General features: G+C 41.9%; 1 protein-coding gene across 1 annotated transcript in view; it reads right to left on the bottom strand.

The window, feature by feature from the left end:
* LOC149070895 (uncharacterized) overlaps nucleotides 1-23,986 on the bottom strand; it is a 135,665-nt gene that overhangs the window by 96,430 nt on the left and 15,249 nt on the right. The gene's annotated exons all lie outside the window — the stretch shown is intronic.

The raw sequence follows: 23,986 nt of genomic DNA, 5'->3' as shown, positions 1-23,986 counted from the left end.
TCTGCGGAACTTCTAAGAGGGCCGTTTAAGTATTACGTCATTATCGATGGGGGAGGGGAGAGGGTTTCCGATTTGCTGACTTTTGATGACAAGGGGGGAGTTTGGATAATGCTTACGTCATCAACCACCCTTTATGAAAACACGAGTTAGGATTCAGAGGGGCAGAGTTGATGACGAAATTTTGCTGACAAGGGGTAGGGGGAGGGGGGGACAGCGTTTTTCTGACTTTTGCTGACAAGGGGGGGGGGGGAGGGAAGGTCAAAAATGGCTAAAAATTTGCTTACGTAATACTTGAACGGCCCCTAACGATTTGGTACATGTTGGAGTGTGTGTGTACGTATAGAGTGAATCTTCCGCGAAGTTTGTTTTTCTGTGTAATGCTTGTAGTGCTGCCATCTGCAATCAATTTCTTAAACTACGAGTTTTTCTCAATTCATAGTGAGTGAAGTGTAATGAATGAATAATTACACCGTTGTGTGTGTGTGTAGGCCTGTTGCTCTCTGCGGCGAGAATTTTTAACGGGGAGATCGGCTCGAAGTTCGGAATGCAGAAAACCAACTTCAGCGGATCACCACTGCGGCGACGCTTTTAATTTACAGATCACTGCAGCACATTTCCAGATCACCCAAGTGGTCCCTCGGGGCCATTTCTAGATCATTCAAGTCTCCACATTCCAAGATCATCCAAGCTGTCCGCGGAATATTTACAGATCACTTGAGTGACCCTGCGGAGCTACTACATTATCGCCCACGAACTTCGGTCATATATCGCCATACGGCAATTTCCAGCCAATGAAGTTTGAGTGAGAAATGAAGGTGCCATCTACCGGTAGGTAAAGAACTTGATATGTGATGTTCTTTGGCCGGATTCGAATATGCGCACCTCGACGGAAACCTTCACAGTGAAAAAAGACCAGCTTGTTGTCACTGCGCCACTCGGGAACAACCTACGTCCCGCGGCACGTTTTCAAATCAATGAAGTGCCGCACTCCCCCCTCCCTCCCACTTTGGGGCCGTTCAAGTATTACGTCAGGGGGTTTCCGATTTGCTGACTTTTGATGACAAGGGGTGGGGAGGGGAGTTTGGATAATGCTTACGTCATCAACCACCCTTTATGAAAATATGAGTTAGGATTCAGAGGGGCAGAGCTGATGACGAAATTTTGCTGACAAGGGGGGGGGGTCAAAAATGGCTAAAAAAATTTGCTTACGTAATACTTGAACGGCCCCTTTCCTAAAGGTTGAAAACACCCTTGTTTTCTGTCGCATCCACAGCGCGGCCCGCGGTTGTCGTACGTCCGCAACCGCAATCCACACACAACGTTTTTCCTCTATTTTCTGTTTTTCGTTGTGTCCCCTCCTCAACACATTCTGTGCGTTTTATTTCAAACAAAATGTTTTCTTCTTCGAGGCATTTTTTCGTGTGGAAAGGAATTAAAAAGGGAAAATTTCGAGAAGACACAGAGGATATATTTCCGAATAGCGTGTGACCTGCTCTAATTTCCAGACGACAGCAGACTCTAAAATTGGAATTACTCCGATTAACAGTAAATCAGACAACACACACACACACGCGCGCTACCTTTTTCCTTTCTTTTCCTCTCTCTCTCTGTCAGATATACAGAGTTATTCAAACCACAGACGCGCAAATAAATAAATACAAAATGACTTCTTTTAACCGCTTAATGTAACTTGAGATCTAGTTGTTGGGACGGGGATCGGTGTGTGCCGAGCGGTACTTACGGCACGAGATTTGAATAATCTATTCGAAAGGACGTTAACGTTAGATAACCTTACAAGATACGTAGAAGCACGTGTTGGTACTGCTGTTGCCAAAAAACGCGTGCGAAACTCTTTCGCACCCCTGAAAAGGCGAACAGTTGGCCGTGAGTTCATTTTAATGGACGATAACGCGAGTCCACATGGAGCTCTTCTGCTTGACGATTTTCAAGAGAGTGAGGATATTCGCCGGATGGATTGGCCAGCCAGATCTCCAGACCCTATAGAGCATGTCTGGGACGTTCTGGGAAGGGCAATTGCAACTCGTAACCCCCTCCGGGAACCATCCAGGAAATGAAAACAGCGTTGCTGAACGAGTGGGACCAATTGCCACAGGAAATGATAAACTGCCTTATTTCAAGTATGAAAGCACGCTGCGAGACCTGTATATCTGTAAGAGGGGACCATACCCCCTATTAACCCATCTATTAACCCATTTTTTTGTTTATTCTGCAACCGCTGTTTCATACCTTCCGACTCCAACGAGTGTTATGCACGATCATGCGTGTGTGTATTTTACAATTATTGAATGGTTATTTGTTTTGTATTGTATCAATGTATTTGTTTTGTATTGTATCAATGTATTTGTTTTGTATTGTATCAATGTATTTGTTTTGTATTGTATCAATGCATTTGTTTTGTATTGTATCAATGCATTTGTTTTGTATTGTATCAATGCATTTGTTTTGTATTGTATCAATGCATTTGTTTTGTATTGTATCAATGCATTTGTTTTGTATTGTATCAATGCATTTGTTTTGTATTGTATCAATGTATTTGTTTTGTATTGTATCAATGTATTTGTTTTGTATTGTATCAATGTATTTGTTTTGTATTGTATCAATGTATTTGTTTTGTATTGTATCAATGTATTTGTTTTGTATTGTATCAATGTATTTGTTTTGTATTGTATCAATGTATTTGTTTTGTATTGTATCAATGTATGTACATATCAAATTTCATTAAAATCGGTACAGTAGTTCTAGAGATAATCGACCAAGTCTGCGAATTCTCTTAATTTCTTACACCATTTTCTCATGAGTCGCGCCGGAAGTCGCCATATTGGTTATTTTAGACAGGGTTTGCATGTCCCTCAAAGAAAGAGGGAGATATCACGTGATCCAAAAAGCCTCATTGAAGAAAATCCGGGCAGCGCCGGTTATTATAGCTAATTTTATACATTAGCTGGCCGGCCAAATCCGAATCGAAATTACAAATTTGTTTGCTGATAAAATGTGTTCGAAAATTCATGTCCCCCCCCCCCAGCATTATCGTTCGTTTATTTTGAGGAGATCAATTTAACTCGGCTATAATCCCGTTATAACGAACGCCAGGAGAATTCACTTCGTTAAAACGAAATTTCGTTATAAAGGAATTCCAGGTTACCTAGCGTTGTTCCTATGTAAACTTATTTGGGAGGGGATTAGAAAAGTGTTCGTTGAAACGAGATTTTCGCTATAACGGTATTCGTTAAAACGGGATTCGACTGTAATTAAAGTTCGCGAGCGCGTGTGTGCGCTCTGAGTATTTTTTTTATCAAAAACTGCTTATGCGAATACAACCAAATTTTTAGGACATCTTAAAGAGACGTTGAGAGACAGTGAACAGTGGACAATGTTTATGAAATAAAAAAATAAGTTTTCGACCACCAGGTGAAAAAATGGCGCTGTTTATTGCATTTTACCATGGTCCATGTATAGCGTACATTCCAAATTTCAATGGAATGCGCCTACCAGAACGGGAGCTGCATAGGTCCGAGTAGTTTGAGTACTATACTGACACTGCTCAGACCCGTCAGTATACTGACACTACTTACAGACCCATGTAGCGCCCGTTGTGGAGGCCCGTTTCTGCTTACTCTCGAAAATAGCATTCTTATAAATACACTACAAGATTTTATGCAATGCGCAAGAGCGTCCAGAAGAAAAACAAACGGGAAATTGGAAATTAACAAATAAAGTGAAATAGTTTTCGTGACCGTTTTATGCAAACAGTAGTTGCAACAACGAGGAAAAAAACTGGCACAGCATTAAATGAAAAGGAGCTTGTTTTCGAACGGGAACATTTCAACGGTTTCTTAATCTGAGCTCTGTCGGATTAGGGTGGATTCACGTCTACTGACACTCATCGCGCCGTGTCAGACACGGTGTGTCACACATTCTTCAACATAAAATTGTCTGTCTGCGCCTGCGCAGCAAACGATACGACAGATATGAATGCGTTCATTGGTCTTATGTTAATGAATGTGACGCGACACGGTGAGTATCTGCAGATGTGAATCCGCCCTCATGCAAAAGGGGTTATCCAAACGGGAATATGTGACTTATGGCCCGCGTTGCCAAAAGAGTACGCAAGCACGTGAGTGAGCAATAGAGTACACAAGCATGTGAGTGAGCAACAGAGTACATAAGCATGTGAGTGAATAACAGAATGCGCAAGCATGAGGGTGACCAAAAGAGTACCCAAGCGTGGGAGTGAGCAACAGAGCACGCAAGTATGAGGGTGACCAAAAGAGTACCCAAGCGTGGGAGTGAGCAACAGAGTACGCGAGCATGTGAGCGAGCAACAGAGTACGCAAGCATGAGGGTGACCAAAAGAGTACGCAAGCATGGGGGGGGGGTGACCAAAAAAGTACGCAAGCGTGGGAGTGAGCAACAGAGTACGCAAGCATGTGAGTGAGCAACAGAGTACGCAAGCATGAGGGTGACCAAAAGAGTACGCAAGCATGGGGGGGGGGGTGACCAAAAAAGTACGCAAGCGTGGGAGTGAGCAACAGAGTACGCAAGCATGTGAGTGAGCAACAGAGTACGCAAGCATGAGGGTGACCAAAAGAGTACGCAAGCATGGGGGGGGGGGTGACCAAAAAAGTACGCAAGCGTGGGAGTGAGCAACAGAGTACGCAAGCATGGGGGGGGGGTGACCAAAAAAGTACGCAAGCGTGGGAGTGAGCAACAGAGTACGCAAGCATGTGAGTGAGCAACAGAGTACGCAAGCATGAGGGTGACCAAAAGAGTACGCAAGCATGGGGGGGGGTGACCAAAAAAGTACGCAAGCGTGGGAGTGAGCAACAGAGTACGCAAGCATGGAAGTGCCATGGTTTTGGTTCAAACGGGAATATTTTTTGTCGAAATCACAATGTAAAGTTTGGCGTTTTTATAGAAAGGAAACATCCACCTCGTGCATTCACTTCGGTATTTTTCATTGAAAAGGGAACGCATAACACAAAGCGATTGTCCCATTGGCATTAACCCTTAGGGGTCATTCAAGTATTACGTCAGCATCGTGGAGGTGAGGGGGTTTCAAATTTGCTTACTTTTGATGACAAGGGGGGAGGGGGGTTTGAAGGTTGCTTACGTCATCAACCACCCCTTTTTGAAGATATGAAATATTCTAAGCTGCTGACAAATTTTGCTGCCAGGGGGGGGGGGGGGGTCAGTGTTGTGCTGACTTTTGCTGACATGGGGGGGGAGAGGGGGTCAAAAATGGCTGAAAATCTGCTTACGTAATACTTGAATGGCCCCTTACAGCGACAATCCCGAGGTATCGCGTCAAACGTGGTCTGCTTTACTTCGGTCACCCCCCTCGAAGAAATATATCTCGGGTTCTCAACACCCTTTTTTCGCGTCACTGCGTTTAAGGATAGTAAAATACACTATAAGACTCGTCGATGTAATACAAGAAAGAGTCGGTTGTGGGAGGTTCCATTATAGAATAATCGTGTTTCGTTTGTTTCTCACAATAGCATGTGTTTCAAAGAATAGTAAGGGTACCTTCCTTGGCTAGGGGAAACCTTCTAGAATCAACAAAGGGATGGCATAGAAATTTCAAATTTTTCAGACTTGACCAGCTCCAATTTAGATAAAAAGGTCACAACATCTCCACTAATCAAAACATCTCCACAAGTCATTCAAAACAGAGCAATTCCAAAATTTAGAAATAGATACCGTATATACTCGTGTATAAGCCGACCCCCAAAAAATCCGTGCATTTTAGAGAAAAAAATGCTTATATTTTCATGCAAAATGAGCAGTTTACGGAAATTTACGATAGAAAATGATTCAAACTTTTTAAGCCATTTCTTCGGAGTCTCCAAGCTCATCGTAATCCACCAGATCATCGTGGGGGTGCGGCATCTTCGTTTTTACCCCCATCTGGGGTGTAATCTCCATTGTCACTTTCAAAGAGGATATCATCTTCAGTTCCGTCCATCGCATTGCTGATGCAACACTTTTTGAAGGATCGGATGATAATTTCAGCGGAAACAGAATTTCACGCCGCATGTACCCATTGGCACACTAGGCCAATGTCGGGTGTCTTCAAGGCACCACTTTTTGTAGTATATCATCGGAACTCGTCTATTCGATCCACAAATTCCTCAAATAGTCTTTGAGAGGCTTGTTCATGCTCACATCTAAAGGCTGTACAATCGACGTTAGCCCACCTGGTATTAAAGCCAATGCTATTTTCCATTTCTTTGCCTCGGCTCTGACATTATTGGTTCTGTGGAGTTTGAACATATCTCGTACCAATAATGCCGCCTACAAAAATGACTACTGATTGCGGAGATCGATATTTTGTCATCAAAAACTGACCCGAGTACAAGCCGACCCCCCCACTTGAGGAACGAATGTTTCCACAAAAAAACTCGGCTTATACACGAGTATATACGGTAAGTCCCTTGAATGTTGATCAAGAAACATGATACCGTCGACTCTCTTTATAACGAAACCACGTTATAGCGACCATTCCATTACAATAACCGGTAGGATAAGTCCCGAATGTTTTAACATCCTCCCAATATAACGTCGTTTTCGACGGGATCGGAGGAGGGGGGGGAGGTTCGTTATACCGAGCGTCGACTGTATTCAAATATTCTTATACTACTCACACATGCTAACTTTCGGAATCCAAAAATCCGGAGATTTTCCCGAGGGGGGGGGCCCTCCCCCCGGCACTCATAGACTCGATCAAAAAAAAAAAAAAATTCACAAAATATATTTTTTTAATCGATTAAAAAAAAGGTTCCATTCCACCCCCCTCCCCCAGGGGGGGGGGCAGCTTCTGCATTGCCCCTGAGCAGAGTACAATTTAATGTCAGTCTTTCCATGCAGAATAGAGAAATCACATCTACATATACTGTTCATAAAACATAAATGTTTCCTTTCGTGGACGCTATCAGTTAGGGGTCATTCAAGTATTTCGACAGCATCGAAGGGGGGGGGGGGGTTCAGATTTGCTGACTTTTGACGACAAGGGAGGGGGGTTTGAAGGTTGCTTACGTCATCAACCACCCCTTTTTTGAAAATATGAAATATTCTAAGCTGCTGACGAAATTTTGCTGATGGGGGGCAGGGGGTCAAAAATGGCTGAAAATCTGCTTACGTAATACTTGAATGGCCCCTTATTGATAACCTTGGGTATATGAATTCTTAAAAGCAGTTTTATAGTTTCTTTCTGAAGACATATTTACTCAGAGGAAACAATTAAAAAATACGAAGCTGCTGACGAAAAAACTTGTGTTCACCGCACGGCTGTTAATGGAATACAATAATGATTATACAGGGATTTCGGTGACCAAGGGCATCCCCCTGATAAATGATTGCTGATGAACGCTACGTAGGGTGACCATACGTCCCGTGTTCTTTTCCGGGACATTCAAGTTTTCCTCTCTTTTTCTGGCCATCCTGACTTTCTGACAAGTGCCCCGGTTTTTCCCGTTTTTTTTTACATGACGCCTACTTGGATTTTTATTCCTTATTGAAGTCAAAGATTGAAATTATTTTTCAACTCATAAATTATATTATGATAATTACAACTATGTAAATATAAAAACATTAATCGCCCACATTTGTCTTTGTCTTTCTTGTTGAACGTTTTATTTCGTGGAATTAATTTTAATACACGGCAATTTGCAGTAACGCTTCGTTTCACGCCTGCTGAAATTATCGTAATTTCAGCAGTATTTGGCAACTTTGTGCACTTTTGGCGTTGTTCTTGGCGATAATCGGTGATGTCCCGTATTTTCCAGTATTTGGAATCCCAATTTCCCGTATTTCTCTAGAGGAAATATGGTCAGTCTAACGCTACGTGAACAAAGTCACGTCTTTACCAGATGGTTAAATGATATCATTTAACCATCTGGTAAAGACGCATTTCTACCTGCTCCAACCTTTGTGGAGCAGTTTTCACGTACTATACGTTCCAGTGTACGTATATTAAATTTCGTCATACTGGTCATATATCGGTTTGATTTACAACGATTCAAATTTGAAGATGAACAAATATGCGTGCACTTTGTATAAGAGTAACTCCAATTTACATAATGCACAACAACACAATACTTCTCTTTTTCTTGTTTTCATTATTAAAAATTATCCACTCGAAATAACAACTATATACTTCCTTTCTTTCTAACCGAGCACAACTCAGGTCTATTACCATCTATGGGCGATTTACTACCTAGTGAGTTGTGCCGGAAGTGTAACTGTGAGTGTGTACGTAACAGTGCGTATATAGTGTTGTGTTTGATTTCTCAGTGCTGCCATTCAGAAATGAAGTGAGTGATGTGTTATGATTGAATTACATCCATTTGGCAACGTTCACATTATTTTGATTTTGATAAAGCGCTTATTTTTAAAAAAGCAACACACAATTCTGAACTGAATTTTCTCGAGGGATACTTCATCAGAACATGCCAGAATTTCCTCGTTAATGATGGAAGAAACACGCCACCTATTTCGTCAGCTTGGACAGGCTTTATTAAAACCTCAGTCGTGAAAAAACTTTCAACACTTTGCAACAGATGGCTCCCCAATTCGCATCCAAAGACCACTCGGACGCAACAAATACAAAGGCGAACTCTTCGGACGACCAGACGTAAACATCACCCCTCCACGACTGATTCGTGTGAATTCTGACCACGAGGTCCTGATGACGGCTCTCCATTGAAGAGCCGAAACGCGTCGACCATTCGACCAATTGAATTTATTTGTCTTGAAAACGTGGCAATTTTTGTATGAATTACATTTGTACTGCTTGTAGGTCTGTTGCTCTCTGTGGGGAGACCTTTTTAAAGGGGAGATGGGCCCGCATTCGCGCCATGAAAACAACAACTACTACTACTACGAACAACAACTACTACTACTACGAACAACAACTACTACGAATTCTCACACCTACATCATCTATCAACAGGTTTTTTTTTTTAGTTTCTCTCTCTCTCTCTGTTATTTTTGTTTGTTTTCTTCATCAACGGTCAACCATTTTGCGATTTTTTTCCCGAACGCAATCACATGTAACAACTCGCTAGTACTCTCCATCAATGGCACCTTCCTCCATTTATTATATACTAGTATAAAAATTGTGTGTGTACGCGAATCTTTTTTCTTTCCTCTCTTGCTTTGTTTATTTATTTTCCCGTTTTTGTTTCTACTAACATCAATGGCAACACGAACGGATGCGCAACAATCAAAAAAAACGGCGAAGGTATTATTGGGCACAAAAAAAAAAAAAGAGTATCCTTAAAAAAAAGGAAGAGAAAAAGAAACACTTTTTCAGAAACACGGATTTATTATATATATTTCTTTGGTGATGTATGGGGATAAATGCATCGAAACCAGCTTTAAATCCCCATTTTTAAGTATCCGTTTTGAATTGAGGAGGGGGGGGGGGGGGAAAGAAAATGTTGACCTTCAACACGCGAGAAAAAAGTAATAATGATGATGATAATAATGGTAATAGCAACGAGAATCGGCAGAAGCTACAACCAATCGTATGCAACGATCAAAAAAACAAAATGGAAATCAACCATTTTTATTTCTCTCTCGCCAAAATGAAATATAGAAGAAGAAGGAAAAAACCAGACGACACACGAGTAGAAACTTGAGAAAATATCTTCGGTTTATTTTTTTTTTACGGAAATTTCTGGAAAATTATAGTATGAAAGGAAGTGAACAAAAACGTGACCTTCGTTTTGTCCGAAATACCCATGGTGTCCTGTAATACGTACGGTTTCGCCGACTGTGCGCCCTTCTCTCATTTAGGGCCATATTCGCCGACGTGGTTTAAACTGTAGTCACAATTTTTGGATATGAGATCAACATAGATTGGTTGAAAACCTGAATTTAACCAATCAGTTTCGATCTCTCATCAAAAAATTGTGACTATAACCATGAAAAAACCATGTGAATATACCGCCCTTAGTACAATTTTCTTGACCAATCATTCTTAGATTTCGCCTCCCTGTGCTATCTATAACTCGCTTAGCCACCCCCGCCTGTAAATATGTGTCTTTCTATCTTCCGGTCGTCCTTCTTTGAAAGTCCTTCTTTTGGTCACTCACGTGATTGCGTACTCTTTTAGTCACTCATGTGATTGCGTACTCTTTCAATCACTCATGTGGCTTATCTAATCTTTTGCTCAGTCGAATACTTGCGTACTCTTTTGGTCACTCTTATGCTTGCGTACTCTTTTGATCCCTCACATGCTTCCGTACTCTTTTGATCCCTCACATGCTTCCGTACTCTTTTGGTTACTCACATGCTTGCATACTCTTTTCGTCTCTCGCATGCCTGCGTATTCTTTTGGCTACTCACATGCTTGCGTATACTTTTGGTCCCTCTCATACTTTTGCGTGCTCTTTAGGTCCCTCGCAAGCTTGCGTACTCCTTTGGTTACTCACATGCTTGCGTACTCTTTTGGTCCCTCACATGCTTGCGTACTCTTTTGGTCACTCAAATGCTTCGCACTCTGTTACTCACTCACATGCTTGCGTACTCTGTTGCACAATCACGTGCTTGCGTACTCTTTTGATTACTCACGTGCTTGCGTACTCTTTTGATTACTCACGTGCTTACGCAAGCACGTGACTACAAGCACGGGTTACACTCATGCTTGTACACTCACTCCGATTCTCACACTATCTCTAGGTCACCCTCATGCATGTACGTTTTTACATTGTTTCAGTAACCCACATGCTTGTACATTCTTTCAGTAAGCCACATGCTTGTACATTCTTTCAGTAAGCCACATGCTTGCACACTGTTTTGGTCATTCCCGTGCTTGCACAAGCTTTGCGTCAATTCTTTTGTCATTCACATGCTTTCGTAAGCTCTATGTCACTGTTTTGCCCACTCAAGTGCTTGCAAACTCTTGCTTTCTGGTCAGAGGCGGATTCGTGGTTATAAAATTTTGCTACCCATTACATACTAATTTATTGGCCACTCACTCCTACAATTTGCCGCCCTAGGCCCGCTAAGCAGCCCCCCCCCCCCAACATGCTCGAAATAGTTCGGTAATCACTTTGAACTAGTTTCTAGAGTGAAAGTACAGTGTGTGTCATAAAATAAAAATCTACATTTTTACACATGTTTCCTGCCCTTCAACTTCCAATTAGAAAGTTGTTGCACTGCACTGTCTTGCCTAAGGCCAACAAAAAATAAAAATTCCATGTTTGTAAGTGCAATATTCGCAGAGATATTTGAATTCAAAAATCGGAGAAAAGTTGGGGGAAAAAACAGCAAAATGTGGGAAAGGAGCGGCGTTCCTTGGTTTATGCTGTTCTTTTCCAACTTTAGTCCAATTTTTTGAATTAAAATATCTCAGTTACAAATATGGATTTTTTTTTTTTTGTTGGTATTAGGTGAGACAGGGCAACAACTTTCTGATGAAGATAATAGACAAGGGTGGAGGGACCGTTTAAAAATTTGGATTTTTTTATTTTATGACACAGTGTATTTTCGATCTCGAAACTGCTACAGTAGAAGTCGTCAACCGTTTCTTTCCCCCATCGCGAGCACTGCCTGTACCCATCATCAAAAGAAGAGCACCCTTATGGCAAGTTTGAAATACTAATACATGAAATCAGGATGATTTTAATCCTCGAATGCAGTTTGTACAAGGCGTTTAATCGGGACGTTGATCAAGTGATCGCGAGCACGAAATCGGACATCGCCATCGAGCACTCTGAGTGCCTCAGGGAGCACTGAGGTGCTCGCGAGAAACAGGTTGAAGATGCCTGTGGTATACAACAGAGTGATTCCTGAACACATTTTGAGCATCTTTTTAAACTAGAGAACCATACCTCTACGACGAACTGTTGATGAGATAAAGGCCGAAATAGGACACCCTGCATACTCGAAGTAAATAAATAAAAATATTGTACATATAAGTAACTGTGTGCACATTAGGTGCCAGTTTCCAGACTCAAAAAAAAAAAAAAAATGTATCGTTTGTCACGTGACGAAATATTTCGCTGCCATAAAAAATAAATTGGGTATTTTTCACGGCGATTGACCATATGACCCGTTTTTCCGGGACATCCCGTATTTTCCTGACTTTTTCCCCTCACTTTCGACTTTTTTTAAAACAAAAATGTCCCGTTTCTTTTTTTTCCTTATTTTCAACGAAGCGTTCTTGAATTTTTACTCTTCACCGAAATCAAAGCTGATTATGGCTATGAATGATTTACGACTGCTGAATTAGGTACTGAATTACGTAGGATTCACTGTAATTCACTGATTTGCAGTAGCACTTCATTTCCCGCCGCTGACGATTTTCTTTGGAGATTTTGGCGGAAATAGGAAAATTTGCTCAGTCTCTGGTATCATATTTGGCTACAATCTCGGCAAAATCAACCAATAAAAGAAACTTGGAAAAATATCTTCAGTTCCCCCCCCCCCCCTTGAAGGTCTGAGGTGGCAAAGTCTGGCATATTTCTCGCGAAGAGAAATTTTCTTGGCTTTCCATGCGTCTCGCAACCCGCAGGGGCGGTTGGTTAAGTGAACTTCATATTCAGCAGGCTGACTATATTCAAGTGAGACAAAGGATGATTGCATTTATCTATCGTTACTCCCAACAAACAAAAATCATGCTACGGAAAAAAAAAATCGCGAATATCGGATGTAGGCATGATACGCATGCGTAGGCTGAATATATTTTATCGAGGAAAGTACGGAAACGCGACACTCCAAAATACGGAAATAACGGGACGTCACCAAAAAAACTTTCAAGAAAGTTGGGAATCCGACGGAATATACAGTCAAACCTCGTTAATGAGTCACTCTTGGGAGAGCAAAAATATGACTTAGTAAGCGGAGTGACTCGTTAAACGGAGTAAGAAATATCTGTGCCAATTCCTGCCGGAGGACAATTGGGACTTCCAAAAGGTGACCCGGTAAGCGGAGTGACGTTTCAACCGGGTGACGCACTACTGAGGTTTGACTGTAGCTTGTTCGGGACTGCATTTTTTCTTGTGGTTGCCTGACCGCTTGAGGGCGCTGCGGTGAGCGTCGTATCCTACGTATCTCCCAATGAAGCATTTTTGGTTCAGTGACGGAGTCGGAGGATGACTAACAGTTTAAAATGAAGCTGGCGGATTTATTACGAATAGATTCTAATTTGTCTATGTTTGAGCGAGTATAGGGGGGTCCCAGATTTCAAATGCATGTGAGAATACAGGAAGGATGTAGGTTTGGAAGCAGAGATGTCTAATGTGACGGGTGGAGTTTTTAAGGTTTCGAGACGAAGAAAAAAGTTTTTGGAGACATTTATGAAAGACGTAATCAACATGGAGATTCCAATGGAGGTCGGTAAAAATCGTTCCAGATAATGTCTCTCATAAGCACTCGAGATGGCAAAGTACGAATCCACAGTTTCTAGGACAACAGATTTATTTTACAGAACAGCTATACACACGTATTCACGTATTCGCAAGCAGCGGTTTCGACGAAACACGCTGAACAGAGAGAGCGACCTACAAATAAGATATCTCAACAAAATTCTGTTTGTTAGTTGTCCGATGGTGGCACTTATATAGGGGCGGGAAAAGCTTCGAGATAATTCTCCGTTATTCTTGTGACGTCTTTACGCGTTCTTAGTTTCTCTTGGCGCTATGACATCGCCAAATCACCGCTGTCGCCAGACTTGCTAAGTTTGTAGTCAATTTGGCGAGATTTACAGAGGGATGCAGTGATGATTATTTACAGGCGGAAAATTACATAATACATGATAAATAATGACTATTTACATTTTTCGTGACTATATGAAATTTGATCAATAGTTCATTTTATGATGTAAGGACTCATAAAGAATAGGTTATTTTCGAAATTCGACCCTCCTTAAGGGGAATTCGAAGGTTATATGGGGACAATAATCGCTGAAGCTATAAATATGAAATTTGGTCAGTAGTTTTATTTTGTAATATATAGACTCACTAAGGAGGGACTTTTCAAAATTCAACCTCTAAGGGTAGATACTGGTGTCATAAGGACGGCGGGGGGAAGGGTTGTTCAGATGTTACATGGGAAGTCATCACTGAAGCTGCAAACAAGTTTTAGCAGTAGTTTTATTTTATAATGTAGGGACTCACTAAAATGATAATGGATAGATAAACTAAATAAATAGATAAAATAAAATGATTCTGGTAATTCAAACTACCCCCCCCCCCTTTCCCCGCCCCAAAGAGGATGTCATGAGGGGTTCAAAATGCTATATCGGGGAAATCATAGCCGAGCAATCTTCAGATATTGCCTAATCCCCGCGATCACACAAAGCCGCATTTAACAGTTGGTTACTTTATATTTAACTTTCTGGGCTTCGTATCTCTAAGCGAACTCAATGTTTCGAGAATATAGAGTTCAATTCAATTTTCAAATTTATTGATGCGGCGGCGGGAACCCCCCCCCCCCCCGCTCTGTAAAATCGTCAATTTTAACATTGATTTCTATAGACAACGAACGAAGGCCCTCTGCCTGTCTTCCTGCAAAGTGATGATTATGGCCGTTTATGCAGAAATCCTCACAGAACGTTTGGTTTTATTAGAGAGTTGTTTTTAGATGTCCACACAGAAGTCAGATATCATTAACGGACATTCTACATACACGTATACTACCTGTATTATTGAAATGGGTTTTGTGTGTGTGTGTGTGTGTGTGTTGGGGGAGGGGTGCGATACAGAGAAATTTAGATATTTCTTTTCAATTTTCGAAATTGTTCTAGTTTCATTATTTTGTTCCACAACCGGAATTCCATCTATACATACATCGAACCGGATACGATCCAATCCAGAACCAGTTGCGGAAGTCCAACACAGAAAAGAAAGGTTATAGGTGGGGAGGGCGACATTGTCGACGACGCAAAAGTAACACAGAACAACCCTTTTTCTGTTTTTTCTCTGTTGTTTCGGACACTGACAATGTCGGAAGTCCCGGAATACAATTTCCGGTTTGCGGAAATGGTTAATATAATTGAAACTTTTCCGAAACATATACAGTAATGTCATTTTTTTTGCCTTACCTCGTATGCATATTCCACACATTTCCGCCTACTACTACTACCAGGGGCATCCCGATTTCCGCGATTTTCTGTTAAAAAATGCACATTCCTCAAAATCAAGTTTGATAACGAGATTATTCCTGTGAGTGCAGAGGCGCCATTTATGGTTTTGCCGCTCTCTCTTCTCCCATTCTAGTTTAACTTTTTTTACTACTCTTTTCTTGAACTCGCCACCCTGTGCTATAATCCGCTTGCCCCCACCCCCCGGAGACTCCTGCAGGAAAGTAAATCCGTGGCTCAATTTTTGTGTCATTCACGTGCTTGCACATTGTTTTAGTCACTCACATTAGGTCACACGCTCCAACTCACTGACCGGGTCCCTCGCTTTGTAGGTCACTCATCTGGTCATTCACATGTTTGCTCACGTTCTGTAGGTCATTGGTTTGGCTATTCACATGCTTGCTTACGCTCCAAGTCCCTCTCTTGTTGACTCATGTGCTTGCACACTAATTTGGTCACTCACATGCTTGCACACTGTTTTGGTCACTCGCATACGCTCCAAGTACCTCTCTTGTTGACTCATGTGCTTGCACACTAATTTTGTCACTCACATGCTTGCACACTAATTTTGTCACTCACATGCTTGCACACTAATTTTGTCACTCACATGCTTGCACACTGTTTTGGTCACTCGCATACGCTACAAGGTCACTCACTGACCTGGTCACTCGCATACGCTCCAAGGGCCCTCACTGATCTGGTCCCTTGCTCTATAGATCCCTCGTCAGGCCATTCACATGCTTGCTCACTCTCTGTAGGTCACTCGTTTGGCCATTTACGTGCACGTCCCTCTTTTGTCCACTCACGAGCTTGCACATTGTTTTGATCACTCACATGCTTGCACTGTTTTGACTGGATTAGTTCATTCCTCTCTCACTTACTGGCTCACTGATTCGTGTTGAACCCGTTGTCGGTGAATTTTCCGTAAACCACTCCTAAAGTACCAATGAATGTTTGGAGGTCTCCCGATTCGTCCTTGTCAGAACCACTCCTGACGCGAAGGTACACAGTAATGGTGACAACATGACCACAGGGGAAAAATTGCTACCGCAGGGAGTCCCACACCGAATGGTTAACGCAACAACCTCTCGGTGACTAAAAAAAAAATGGGCAAAAATGTCGAACGCTGCCGTTCGGAATCGGCGGTAAGTTGTAGGTTGCGGTCTAGTTAGTCCTCGTGTGCAGAAAAATGACCGTACTGCGACAAAATTGATCAATGGTCGATTCGCTTGATACGGTGAGAATACCGGCGGCCACTCGAGCGATCTGGGAATATGCTACGGGCTGCTTGAGTGATCCAGAAATGTGTCACGGGCAATTTAAATCATCTGAAGATGTAGCAAGAGCCACTCGGGTTATCTGAAAGTGTGCCGCGGGCTGCTCACGTGATTTTTGAATATATGCTTGGGATCTCTTTCGTGCTGTTGGCGACTTAAATAATCTGTAAATGTGCCGCAAGACACTCGTGTAGTTTGGGAATGTGGCACTTAAGTGATATAATAACCTTTCGTGGTCCACTTGAGTGGTTATTTGGCGCCGCTCCGAGGGCCACATTTTCCCATATGATTCGGATCTCTGGAAGGGCGGTCGTTGCCATCGCCCATTTATGGATCCACGCCTGATACAAGGCGGGCATCTTCAGCCGCGAATCGAGTGGAGGCAAGCATCTTCAGCTGCGAATGAAGCCGAGGCACAGATACGTATCTTCAACTGCGTATTGAGCGAAGACAGACATCCTTAAACCTTCAGCTGCGTATTGAACGAAGACAGACATCCTCAAATCTTCAGCTGCGTATTGCGGCAGCAGGAATCCGCGATGGGGCGAGCATGTATTTAAAGCAATAGCAGCCACCTACGGACAGAAGATGGATAACGTTCGTAAGCCCAAAAGAACGTGAATCTCCCGTGAAATACGGTGCATATGGTCACCCCTTTCCCCCTCCCAAAAAAAGTACAACGGAGGGAAAGCAAACTCTTTCATATCATAATGTTCCGAACTTTCACATTTGTAGGCAAAAAAAAAAAGTAATAAGTAAATAAACAATCATTGTTTCTTTCATGCTCGCCAAAGCCTTAAAAAAAAAGCACGTTATTTACGAATTGTTTCTTCTTAAGGGAAAGTCCTGCTGGCAGTGATGATGATGATGATGCTACTTGAGTGAAAATACTACTACTACTACAACTATCTATCTGTCTTCTTATTCTTTCGTACAGTTGGGATTATTCCGAAGATATATATACCTGCACGCTGTACGGATTCAGGTGGGTGAGTATAAGAAGTAAAACAAAATAAAAACCGATTGCACGGGCGAAAAGAACAAAGAAAAGAAAATCATTCATGTCGAGGGAAACCTTTTTATATGGAAAACAATTGAAAATCTTAACGCCCCTTCCCCCCTTCCCTAGAAGAGACCAAAAAGAAGCGAATAAATTTTCTTGAATTTACTATTGCCTGCACACACCGGACATTTTTATTGTTGTCATTCTCTTAAAAAGTAACTATGAGCACAAAAAAAAATTCGATATTGCTGAAATTGTACGCATGCGCAATGTCCCGGCTTAAGAGAATCGAATATGCGAAAATGTTAAACGTGCATAAGATGTGTGTGCGTGGTTCATGAGTATAGAATGTCAAATGAGTTGTAGCTTTAGGACTCCGTTCGCTCAAAATAAAGTTCGTCAATTCGATTAATCGCAAAATGTCAAATGAATTGTCGCTTTCCAACATTGTTCACACTTGCAGTTGACCTCGACGATGAGTCGACGTTCGAATGATCGTAAAATGTCAGATGAGTTGAGCTTTCCGTCATCGTTCGCTTCAAAATCAAGATCGACGATGAGTCGCTGTTCGAAACAAAATGCCAAATGAGCTGTAGCTTTTCGACATCGTTCACTTCAAATGAAGCTAGGTGATGCGTGCTGTTCGATGATAAGAAAATGTCAAATGAGTTGTAATTTTTCGACATCGTTTATTGGAAGTCAAGTTCGAAGATGACTCGCTGGTCGTTGATAAAAAAAATTTCGAATGAGGCGTAGCTTTATTACATCGTTCCATGGGAAGTCAAGATCGGCAATGAGTCACTGTTCAATTATAATAAAATGTCAAATGAGTTGTAGCTTTCTGATATAATTCAGTTGAAATCATGCTCTACAATGAGTCGCTGTTAGATGATAACAAAATACCAAATGCATTCTAGCTTTTTAACGTAATTCACTTGGAATAAATCTCGGTGATGAGTTGCTGTTCAATGAGTTATAGCTTTCGGCATCGTTCGCTTGAAATCAAGCTCGACGATGAGACCCTGTTGAATGACAACAAATTCCCAAAAGAGTTGAGCTTTTTAACATCTTTCACACTTTAATTCAAGCTCGACGACGAGTCGCTGTTCAATAGTCAAAAGAAAAAAATGTCGAATGAGTTGTAGCTTTCCGACATCGTTCCATTGGAAGTCAAGCTCCGCAACGAGTCGCGGTTTTATGCTAACAAAATGTGTAATGCGTACAAGCTTTTCGACATCATTCACTTGAAATCATGATGAACGATCAATCGCTGTTCGATGATAACAAAAATGTCTAATGCGTTCTAGCTTTCCGACATCGTTCACGTGAAATCAGGATGAACAATCAATCGCTGTTCGATGATTAAAATATGTCTAATGCGTTCTAGCTCTCCCCGACATCGTTCACTTGAAATCAGGCTGAACAATGAGTGGCTGTTCGATGATAACTAATGATAAAAAATTGTCAAAGGAATTGTAATTTTCCCACATCGCTCACTTTACCAGACTGTTGACCAGTTATCAACCCTCGAATCCGAATAAAATCTAAAGACTTTTTGTTTAAGTAAACTTTCAACCGTGTTTGCATGCCTAAAATCGTGACCATGTCGCTATATACTCGTACAACCTTCGCGAAGCTCATTAATATTGTTTCTTCCAGTAATTTCAAACATGAACATGCGCCATACATAAACACCTCCTCCGCAACAACATAGAATAGTTTTGTTTTTCAAAGAAGAATGAAAAAAAGACAGCCGGGGGGGGGGGGGGGGAAACGGAAAAGCAGCTGATTTAATAATATTCATCAAACTACTAAACGCAAAGTATGACTGTGCATTTCTTTCTTTGCTAGACGATACCATCTCAGTCACTGTGTCTCATGCTCAATGTTATTATAGATACCGCTAGCGCCGGCCACGTGACACGCGGTGATTAGTAATGCACGCTCAACATCATGTATGGACATGTGCACCAGGTGCCGCTGGAGGCCTTGAGAGCCACCGATGCCATCGTGATTATCTTGCTTCTGCGGTATATGGGTATGTTTATTTATTTTTTGTTAACTTGGTTGTATGTGGGAGGATTTTTTTCAACACTATTAAAACAAGAAAACGAGACATGGAAGATAACAACATGAAAGGCCAGTCAGTGTCTGAAGTCATCACGGAATGTCATTGGCGAAGAGGATGATTGTCCTCAATTGAATTCAGGATAAGATGAACTACGAGATGAGACATTTCTAACCGTTAATTGATCGTTGCCGAAAGATAACAAAATGTCGAATGAGTTATAGGTTTCCGACATCGCTCTCTTGAATTCAAATCCGACGATTATTCGCTTAGAACGATAACAAAATTTCAAATGACTTGTAGCTTTCCGACATCGCCCCCTTGAAATCAAGCTCGACGTTGTTCGATGATAACAAAATGTCGAATGAGTTTCCGGCACCGTTCGCTTGGGAAAAGCTAGACAGTGGTTTCGTTGTTGAATTGAAAAATTGCCAAATGAAATGCGGCTTTCCGAAATTGTTCACGTGAAATGAAGCTCAATGATGAGTCGCAGTTGAACGATAACAAAATGTCAAATGAGAAGTGTATTTTTGTCATCATTCACTTAAAATCCAGCTCGACGATGAGTCACATTTAGAATGATAACAAAATGTCAAATGTGAGTGTTAGCTTTCCGACATAGTCCGCTTGAAATCAAGTTCAATCAAGATCAATCAATGTTTGAATGATAACCGTGTCAAATGAGTTGTCGCTTTCCGACATCATTTGCTTGGAACTAAGCCTGACGATGATTCGCTGTTAAATGATAAAGTGAAACATCAATGTTGAAGAGAGGAGAGAGAGAAAAGAGTGGTTGTTTTTTTTATACCATTCCATCAATTGCCAACTCCAGCCTTCGTAAAAGAGTTGAAGCTTTCCGACGTCGCTCGTTTTAAACAAAGCCCGACGATGAGTCGCTGTTGAATGATAAGAAAATGTCACATTAGTTGTAAGTTTCCGACATCATTCTCTTGAAATCAAACTCTAGGGTGATTCGTTGTTGAATGATAACGCGAACTATCAATCAGACAATCACTGGTTGTTTTTTGATACCATTCTAGCAACTGCCAACTCTAACCCTCGTAAAAGAAAACACCGAATACACTTCGGATTACGTCCTTTCGGCACACTAAAAATGTTTCTACACCAACGAAAACGTCCTGAACAACTAACGTCATAGGCATTGCTGCCGTGTTTAGGAATGATATACAGCGGTTCTCAAAAACTTCTGCCACTTGTGGCTCCCTCACCAAAATAATTCCATCACGCCTTCGTGGCGGCAACAGTTGTACAAATGGTCGGGTAAAGATTAATCCCTATTAATCACTACGTACGACGCACGTCGACATTTATGTTCATTCGGCACGACGCTCATTGGAAAAGTCAAGGGATGTGTTGATCCTGGGAGCCGCGACGCGCACTTCGAGAAACAATGGTGTAATTGGGTAGGCGGACAAAAGTCGCAAAGCAAGCAAGCAAGCAAGCCTCTGTGCTGCCCCGTTATAATTGGGTTTTTTCTTTTCTTCTCCTGACCGATCAAAGGCAAAAAAACCCGCAACTGCTCCGACTGGTCACGTGACACTGCAAGGACGTTCAAGGAAAATGTTCCAAGTGCCATCCGCAATAACAGAGGAAAAAAAAATAAAAACACGCACGGAATGGAACCATCCAACCGTCCAGTAGAAAGCTCAGTCAGAGCTCGACTTATGGCCGCCATGGCACGCCATATGGTTGGATGGTAAAAAAAAAAAACGGCACTAGACTTCCGCTTACTTACGGAAGTTTAGTCACCCTTCTCCACCAACGTTTTTTTTTCCCATTCTCTCCTGTCACCTTGGTTTTCCTCATCAGAGTTATATGCACATTTTTAAGAAAAAACAAAAAAAACCATATGTATCCGAATTCTAATATGTATTTTATACGCGAAATATCGCGGAAACAATGGGACGAGCCCGTTGCTGTCAGGACCACATACATAGCATACAAAGCAAGATGTCTTATTATTAAGACGCCGAATGTCACGTCAAAGTCGTCGTTGCCTTGCGCAAGCCGAGCGGGTGAATCGCATTGAAAAACATTCGCGACGTTGTGGGGGAGGGGTGGCGGCCCCACGTGAAATTGTAAATTGTTTACTGGGAATTCCCTCCGTGTCGTACCCGACATTTGGATGTCGTCTCCCCGTGACGTCACATTTAATATTTAACGGGGGGGGGGGGAAAGAAATGAAGTTCTACGAAAATTTTCCAGAGACAACACCAACGTGACGCTTCGTGTCACTGAACAGCCTTCGCTAAAGGTGGGGTCTACACCCACCGTGTGCGAGTGTTGTACCCGAGTTGAGCTGATGCAGACGGAATGTTACGAGATGTAAGCAACGTGCGCTAGATACAGAGGACACTCCCTCTTCCCCATCAGCACAACGATATCGTTAGTATATAGGACTGATGAGCTACTGGGGTTATGATTATTCCTCGGGACTTTCTTCCCCCCCCCTCCCTTTCTTAATGATTCCTCGGGACCCTGGTGAGTACTTAAAAGACCTTTTTCATGATGACTTCTCGGAACTCGCTCACACACTCTCCCTCTCTTTCCATTTCTTTCATGATGATTCCTTGGGACCTTGGTGATTACCTGAAACCCTTTCTCATGACGATTTCTCATGATGACTCCTTGGGTTTATCACATAGTGATCCCTTGGTACCAGGGTTGGCCGGGTTATTTTTGACGGTTTAAACTGTCACGTCAAAATCTTCAAATATTGCTTTTCAATATAAAAATTCCCATTGAAAATACACGCGTTAATTACATGTAATATTTAAAGTGACTATGTTATACAAAGAATAAATCTGTGGTCGGGGGGGGGGGGGGGAAATGTCACAAGTCACTTTTCCCAAAAAATTGAGTTGTTTGCATTCTGGAGTCTTGTTCGTCAAAATTTTGAAAGGTGACAAAATTTCGTCCAACTCTTTCAGTTTATGAGGAATCAACGGAGGCAAATTGCAATAAGTCAAAAAGCCACAATATCACATTTTTGCAAAATATTGTTCACAAATTCGCCATCGTGAAATTACATTTTGCCATCTGAGCACAGAAATATTAACAGACAGATATTCAAAAGTTCTTATGTAATGCTGATTTCTGTTGTTAAATTATCTAAATAATCACTGATACTAAGAACGTGGGACTCCTCGGGACCCTCTCCCTTATCGTGAATAACATTAGAATACTGTGTATGTAGGGACAGGGCAGGAACTAGAGGGGCGGCAGTTTTAAGTACGAACAAAGAACACCGATATAGAATTATCGAATTTTAAAGTTGTGGGGGGCGTATATGATGTTTAAGAAACTCCTATAACTTATTCTTAGTGCAAAAGTAAGTATAACCAAGTTTGACTATAATATGGTATATTTACTAGCATTTATACGTAATGCAATGGTTTTCCAATTGGAGCTGTATATCTAAACGTGCTAAGCAATGCTTTGGATATCAAGTCCTGCCAGCTCTGCTTTAATTGAAAATACTCTTGCAAAACACAGTCTTTGAATTCTCGGGACTCACTCACATCATCTCACTATTTCTTTCATGATGACTCCTCTGGACATTATTACCATGAGGGTTTCTCAGAACCCTTTTCATGATTACCTCTCTCTCTCTCTCGGGACTCACTCACACACTCTCACTTTCTCTTTCTTTCATGATGACTTCTCCGTATCCTATCACATAATGGTTCCTCGGAACCCTTTTCATTACTTCTCTCTCTCTCTCTCAGGACTCACTCACACACTCTCGCTTTCTCTATCTTTCTTTCATGATGACTTCTCCGGACTCTATCACATGATGGTTCCTCGGAACCCTTTTCATTTTACTTCTCTCTCTCTCTCTCTCGGGAATCACACACACACACTCTTTCTTTCTCCCTCCATTTCTTTCATGATGATTCCTCGGGAACTATCGCATGGTGTGGCTCCTTGAAACATTTTCTAAACCTGGGCCCGCTCACACACTCTCTCTTAATTTCTTTCTATGACGATTCCTCGGGACCCTTTCTCATGATGGCGATTCCTTAGAGCCGTTTCACATGATGATTACTTGGAATCATATCTTACGGCGATTCCTCGGGACTCTATCATAGTGATTCCTTGGAACCCTTTCTCATGATGACCTCTCGGGACTCGCACACACACTCTCTCACTCTTCCTTTCTTTCATGATGATTCCTGTGAAAAAGGGGGGGGGGGTTCCTTTCTCACGCTGGTGATTCATTAGGACCTCATCAAGACGATTACTCGGAACCATAGGCGGAGATAGACTTGGAAGTCTGGGGGGGGGGCACGGTCATTATTTCTGGGGGGGGCACGATGATGATGATGTTAATTCATATATGCATATATACATTACATCAGTCAACTTCACCTTTGACGCTGGGGGGGGGGGGAAGCAATGCCCCCACGCCCCCCGCCATACCTCGGCCTATGCTCGGAAGTGTTCCTTCTATCTACTTTTATGATGATTCTTCAGGGATTTCTCATCTCATGATGTTTTTCACGGGA

Source organism: Pholcus phalangioides, unplaced genomic scaffold (assembly GCF_987345545.1).
Source record: "Pholcus phalangioides strain wild (caught in Gottingen) unplaced genomic scaffold, Ppha-v1.0 ptg000020l_1, whole genome shotgun sequence".
Taxonomy (NCBI): domain Eukaryota; kingdom Metazoa; phylum Arthropoda; class Arachnida; order Araneae; family Pholcidae; genus Pholcus; species Pholcus phalangioides.
This window is presented reverse-complemented; position numbering and strand designations above follow the sequence as displayed.